The sequence below is a fragment of the Adiantum capillus-veneris genome, chromosome 6, assembly GCF_014529385.1.
Source record: "Adiantum capillus-veneris isolate H3 chromosome 6, ASM1452938v2, whole genome shotgun sequence".
NCBI lineage: Eukaryota > Viridiplantae > Streptophyta > Polypodiopsida > Polypodiales > Pteridaceae > Adiantum > Adiantum capillus-veneris.
In genome coordinates, this window is record NC_140936.1 from 87,629,302 (window position 1) to 87,636,920 (window position 7,619).

Below are 7,619 nucleotides of genomic sequence, written 5' to 3' on the forward strand. Positions count from 1 at the left end.
CTAGGTATAAAGGTCAATAACCTTAATGTGAAAGGAGGCTTATCTTTAGAGAGAGTGGGAGCTCAAAAAACGTACGCTCAAGCTACCAGCTGGTCCAATTTGTAATCGACGCAACTAATGAATGGGTAATTAGTTTTCAAATCCGAAAGTTGCATTGTGTTTCTCTCTCTTTGCTCTTTAATTTAAGTGTAAGCATTGTCAGTTTTGCTGTGGTACGCAACTACGCGTCTGTGAGCTATAATTACAGATTTGAGTGCTTAAATCGTTGTTTTTAGTCGTTTTGACCATAGGAGAGTGTTCTTAGACCATAGGACGACAATTCTGGATAGTTTTGTTGCAGTTTTCAGGACCTTTTTCATGATGGATCGTGATTTTGGTACTTTGTTGGATTGCGACCAAACTTGCTAGGATAGTGCCCCTAGGTGTCCTAGACCTCTTCCTAAAGTTTCATTGCATTTCGAGTCCGTTCGAGTGCTGAAATGACGTGATGACCTAGAGCTGTGAGAAAGGACATAGGCAGATTTCCCTGATCATTGAGTGTTGGTTTGCTTGTTGAGCTAGTGTGTTTGCTTGTTAAGGTTCACTTTGTGAGATTGACGATCTCATAGATTGTGCACCTAAATTGGAGCCTACTATTGTTAAACAAAAGAGGGGGGATTGGTCCTTAAAAAGGCACCCGGTTTTTTACTGGCTCCTCTACCCTAGTATTGCTCGGGATAGGTAGGGATAGGTAGTGAACAAGGAAATCTGGAAATAAATTGGGCAAATAAAATTGAGATGTAGCCAAACCAATTTTTTAGCAAAGTGGTGTATTAGATAGAATTTAAGGAGATGCGATTTGTGGCTTTGAGGGGAAAAGGAAAAGAGGGGGAGAGAGAGCAAGAGAGTGATTTTATGCTTTTGAGGAAAAAGGGGATTTGTCACAATTGAGATCCGTTTTTGAGTGCTTAGCATGTAACTAGTATCTGACCCGCGCGTTGCCGCGGCTACATGTGCATCAATTGAAGAAACCATTGTTCTCCTTCCCTTCACAGGGAGGGCAAATGTGAACAAATGTGAACAAATGCCTATGATTCTCATGTGAGCTTTTATAGCTCTTTAATACACTTGTGCATCAACCACCACTATAACTACTTTTTAGATGACAATGTATGACAACACACAAGGTCTAAGTGCCCTCCACATTCACATCAACCAAGAACAAATCTATCTTTTGGATCAACAATATGTCTACCTTTTCGATTGTAAGATCGAACAATTAATGAAGCGTAGTTACTCTCCACATTCTTGTGGATTGACAACATGACGACTTGTTGCCAACAATGTTTGGAATGGATAAGGTTTGCCAAAACTTAATAGCTGAGAGTAGAGATTAGTCAGTCTCAAGATTAATAGGTCTCAAACCACGTCAGTAGGAAGAAAAATCTCTCTCTCTCTCTCTCTCTCTCTCTCTCTCTCTCTCTCTCTCTCTCTCTCTCTCTCTCTCTCTCTCTCTCTCTCTCTCTCTCTCTCTCAGGCTGCATGTTTAGTTTGTAGTATTAAAATGAATCATGTGAGAGGCTAAGATCCTGGTCGCATGTACCAGCAACCCTACTTTTTGCCCAGTCATGAGCCAACTCTTCTCTCTCTACCTATCTAATCGTGGTAGTTAAGAGCCTCAAAATGGGCATAGCCTTTCACATGGTTGACTTTTGAGGCCCTCTCGATTAGCAAGAACTTGATCAAGATCTATCTCATCACTCAGTCAAATCAAGCATTAATATTTCAAGCCACCGGTTTTCTTGACTTGCAAACAAAGCTAGAAGGCTATTTAGCCGTTCCAAAGTGACCAGGCTCTAAATGTAAGCAAAATGACATGGAGGCAGTCCTAGAATGGAGGGACATGCATGGAGGCAGCCCTACAATAAGAGATCGGAGTCATCATTTCTAGGGGGAGGCAAAGGGATCACATTAGGTATGCAACACCAAGGAGGATCCGAATGAGCAAAGGATGGCTAGCTCCAAGACCAAGGCCAATACCCTCCACTGGCAATGATCATCCTCCAATGCAATCACATCAGTGTTTTGGAAAATTTATTTTTCAAACATACAAAATTGCTTTCCTTTAATTTTCCAAGAGGAAATGCAGAAAATTAGGTTTATGTTGCAGGTTTTTACTCTATTTTTCTCTATTTTGGGCCGGAATTTTTCCTTTTTCCCTTGCCCTCAACCGGCATTTTTGAAATTGAAAATGGCATGATATTAAGCTGAGATATATTTTTTCCAAACATTGAATCGAAGACCAGCCTTGCATGACCGTTTCCGTGAGCATTGTAGTAGTAGGCAATGCCACCTATCCCCTTGCAGAACCCCTTTTTTTCTTGCCTATGTCAGGAGTTCGATATGTGAAAACTTGGGAAAGCTAAAAAGCTTGGATGGTCATGTTGGAGATCTCAACATTGTAGCATCTGCTGACTGGCCTAAAAAAGATGAAGAAAGTGTGGAGACAGATGTGGGACTCTCTCTCTCTCTCTCTCTCTCTCTCTCTCTCTCTCTCTCTCTCTCTCTCTCTCTCTCTCTCTCTCTCTCGTGGTGTGGAGGGCCATAGCTAGGCAAAAATGGATCTCGTTGGGATCAAGGGTGGCGGACATGCAGTGGTGGTAGAGGAGAAGGTGGCTCAGCAAGCGCTTGTGGCGAGTGGGACATGTATTTGATCCACACTCTTGGCATCCCGGCCAACAAATGATTGAGGTTGTATAAGGGTGTGGGGCTCGTGGCGGATCAGCTGTTAGCAGCCATGGGTGTTGATAGAGCAGATTACATGAAGCCTATTTTTGTAGCAACATTTGAGAAGTTGCACATGAAGTAAGTGGTGGGTTGCATCCATGATCGAGTTTAGAGGAGGGAGGGGGGGGGGGGGGGGGGGGGGGGGAGGCATTCTTTGTCAAGCGCCAAGGCCAATCAATGGCAGTCTCTATCTCTCTCTCTCTCTCTTTCAAATAGAAATAGACACACACTCTCCTCATCAAGACTGAATGGGATTGGCCCTCTCTCCCTCTCTCTCTCAGACCTGCGACACACACGACGATACCGTAGAAGATGAAACATGATCTCTCTCTCTCAAACCTGCGATGTGTCACTCACTCTCTCTCTCTCTCTCTCTCTCTCTCTCTCTCTCTCTCTCTCTCTCTCTCTCTCTCTCTCTCTCTCTCACACACACACACACACACACACACACACACACACACACACACACACACACACACACACGTTTGAGGCGTACCAAATTAGCCACGCGTGGCATAACTCGGTGCCTGTTATTTCCCAAGCTGTGCCACCCTTTACAAAAACAAAAGTAATCACCCTTCAAAATTGAAGGGTGGAGTGAAATTCTATGGCCTTGCTAAAGAGTTTAAATAATATAAATATATATAGTACTAAGTATTGTGACTTTTTTTACAGAACTACGAAGTCAAAACAACAAGAAATGGTCTAAAGTTTAAACTGTGTGTAAACTGTGGTGTGTCGGGGAGGGAGAGGGCGGGGGGGGAGAGGGGGAGAGGCAAATAAATTAGTTTCTTCCTCAGATTCCCAAGGAATCTAAGAATTTTGAAATAAAAGTTGCGTGTTGTCACCATCATCCTCCCTGCAGACCGCCGCTCCCTCATCATCGCTACCTCCACGTAGGCACGCTAGCTTGCACTGTGCACTCACCGTGCTCAACCAGCTCTCTTTGATGGGTAGAAGTCGACTTCAGCTGCGTCTCGCCTTGCAGAGCCTTCTCTCTCCATCTCTCGCTGCCAAACACACTAAGGGATCCACAATTCCCAGCTAGGCTATACCAAGAAAAAATCTTCCTCTATGTCTGATCCTTCGTCGCCTCGACAGACATGCATCTCTCCTCTCTCTTCCCTGGCTCAAGTGCACCCATGCCCCACCCTCGCCTACCCTAGCCTCGCTGTCATGATGAGCTTACAAAGGCATCTCTCTCTCTCTCTCTCTCTCTCTCTCTCTCTCTCTCTCTCTCTCTCTCTCTCTCTCTCTCTCTCTCTCCTGCGCCCAATCCCTGTCCCCTTGGTTGTGTGCATACGCGAACACCTTCCCTGGTCTCGCTACCGTGAAGAGCCTGCTGCTCCAGCCACATTAATCGTCCCATATGTTGTTACCAGGTGGAGCCATCGCTCAATGCCCAACCCTCTTATGGCATTGTCTGGCGGCACTCTCAGACCATAGAGCATGTTCGTTCCTCTACCAAGCTTAGCAGTACAATGTGCTCTACCCTGTAGCTATCGAATGCAACCCTCATGAGCTCTGAGTGTTGTTGTGCGCTGGGTTGGACTGTACAACACAGAGAACAAGCATGCAATCTTCCAAGCTCCACTCACAGCATTGTCTGCATTGGCAATACATCACCTGCAAGCCCCACTCCATAACCGATGCAGAATTGCCGATCATCACCTAATTACAGATGAACTCCACTCGCTATAACGTTAGGTAGTCTTATCATTGCTTTTTATATTTTGAGAGAGAGAAAAATATCTGCTTGCTGTCTACCTGCTCTCTCTCTCTCTCTCTCTCTCTCTCTCTCTCCACGTACACAGCAACACCATCTTCTACCGCCTGAGAAAAGAGCAAGGGGAAAAGGAGAAATTCTGCCAAAAAAATAAACCTAATCTTCCAAAATTCCCTCTTGGCAAATTCGACGAAAGGAATTTTGTATGTTTGGAAAATTGAATTTTCCTTTCCATAACAAAAAAACTCTCTCTCTCTCTCTCTCTGCCTTAGCGATCACATGTGGCATAAGTCTCTCTCCCCCCTCCACGTGCCACGTTTTCCCTTAGAGCCATAAAAGAATTCACTGAGATTCCCTTTAATGGGCACCTGAAACAAAAATGGCCGAGCCTACGAAGTCAAAACTACATCTGTTTATTTTTTATTATCACACTTCTCAAAACTAAGTCTTTTTATTTTCTACCATCGCAGGACTTGCTACTTACCCTTCACTTTTACATTTCAAACCAAAATGACTTTTGACTTACCCTTCACTTTTACATTTCAAACAAAATGTTTCTTAAGGTTCTCGAAATGAAGGAGAGAGTGACACATGGATGCCCTCTCCTTCCTTCAAAATTTTAAGCTCAATTATATATAGTATAGAGGAAAATTGAATTTTCCTTTCCATAACAAAAACACTCTCTCTCTCTCTCTATCTTAGCGATCACGTGTGGCATAAGTCTCTCTCCCCTCTCCACGTGCCACGTTTTCCCTTAGAGCCATAAAAGAATTCACTGAGATTCCCTTTAATGAGCACTTGAAACAAAAATGGCCAAGCCTACGAAGTCAAAATTACATCTGTTTATTTTTTATTATCACACTTCTCAAAACTAAGTCTTTTTATTTTCTATCATCACAGGACTTGCTACTTACCCTTCACTTTTACATTTCAAACCAAAATGACTTTTGACTTACCCTTCACTTTTACATTTCAAACAAAATGTTTCTTAAGGTTCTTGAAACGAAGGAGAGAGTGAAACATAGATGCCCTCTCCTTCCTTGAAAATTTTAAGCTCAATTATATATAGTATAGATAGATTTGTCACAAAGTAACAAATTACTTGGCAAAAGAGGCAAGCATGTCATTCAAACTTTTTTTTTTCATTTCTTTTTAAAGGAATCACCTAAGATGCTTGTGTAAAAGTTGGATGAAAGCTTAACTAAGTGGGAAAAGGGGGGTGGGGAATGAGGCCGGGTCGTATGGGCACTAAGCTTGGCACGTGGAGGAGATAGAGAGAGATTTTCTATGTGTTCGAACATTAAGACAAAGCAAAAGAGGAATTTTTTTCTCAAAACAGAGACCACCGTGAGGTTCATTTAGCGGCATCTCACAAGATGCTTAAGATGCTTTTATCCCTTCCATGTGAAAATGGGAGATTGTGGCACGTGGTGAAGAGAGACAGAGGGATGTTCATAGGTGGATCTTTAGTTCATGGCTTTGAGGCAATGTTAGGGAAAAATCATTTTTCCAAACATACAAAATTCCTTTCATTGATTTTGTAAAGAGGAAATTTTAGAAAATAAAGTTATTTTTTGGGTTTTACACTATTTTTCTCTGTTTTGGGGTGAAATTTTTCCTTTTTCCCTTGCCCTCAATGGGCATTTTTGAAATTGAAAATGCCACGATATTAAGCTGAGGTGAAAAGAGGCGTAGGTGCCGAGAGAGAGAGAGAGAGAGAGAGAGAGAGAGAGAGAGAGAGAGAGAGATGTGGCACTGTCAGCTGTGTCAAGGCGACACGTGGGGGACGAGAGAGAGAGAGAGAGAGAGAGAGAGAGAGAGAGCGATTGAGATTTTTCTATGTCTGAGGCGGCACAATCGACTGTTTGGGGCTATTCCACTCCAACGCCCGCATTGCCTCACAACCATCAGTTGTTATGGTTAGACCCGTAGACAATATCATGTATGATTTAAAAGTGACACGAATGTGAATATTACCCCAAAATGAAAGTGTTATTTGTGCTATTAGAGATCCTTCCAAGTATCCCTTTCATCAATTTTGTAATGAAAAAATCCCATCCACAAAACAAAATATTGTACCTAACTGACATGGCCAATGAGGCTCTCCAGCCTTTTGTCAACCATTGCCCTTGTACTTGTTTCTTGTTGGTACTGTTAGTTCATTTATGCTCCTCATATCTAGTATAGACTTCCAAACGTTGATCCAAGTGACTTGTTATTTAAAGTAAGTTTGTCAATAGATTATCAATTGCTTCATTGTACTTTAAGGTTTTCCCATAGATTATCAATTAAGGCGAATCTGGACAGATGCTCCTAAGGCCCGTGTATGCAGTCTAGGTCACCGACAGTTGCTAAGAAGTGTTTCACTAGAGCAACACGGCCGTCGGCCACGATCTACGGAGTTGCTCACACGTTTTTGTTGTTCAGTCCCTTATGGGCTGCACGTACTTGCCCGCTTTGCTGCCATCCCTTGTCTTGCTCGTGTCCCCCCGCCCTGTCCAAGCATTGCCGAGCCGCACGTCGCCTTCTCTCTCTCTCTCCCCCCCTTCACAGAGGCCTGTCGCCCTGCATTGGTCTATGCCTGGCTGCTCTCCCACCTTCCCAGCCATGCCCTGCTTGCCATATGAACCCACACACACCCTTGCTGCCATCCTATACAGTAGCCCTCCTACCTTGTATTACCTACCATCTCGTTCCATCTCGCTCTCTTTCTTGCTTTGTTCAACCATGTAGCACTTGGCAAGACATAGTGATAGAACCCCGCAGACCCTGTCGCCTACTCCATATTGCTCCTAACCTCCTCCTCCTGCAGTCCAACCATTCCCGCCCACTCGCTAATCCGCATAACTCCTGCGTCCAAAAACCTCCAGCTGGAACGGTACTTCCCTTGTGGCCAACGATTTCCCCCCTTTGAGCTTGGCCTTCCGCCCTCTCGCTCAATTTGCTGCTCTGCCAACCCAGGTTCGACAACCGGCACCTGCAGAAGTTGATGCAGTATGCGAGAGAGAGTTTTGCTTCTCTGTGTAAATAGTATGCACTTCTCCCTCATGATGCCATTGCACACTCTCTGTGCTGCACCATTCCCTCGCATGAGTTGTCCGCCGAAGCCATAGGCTCTCTCTGTCGC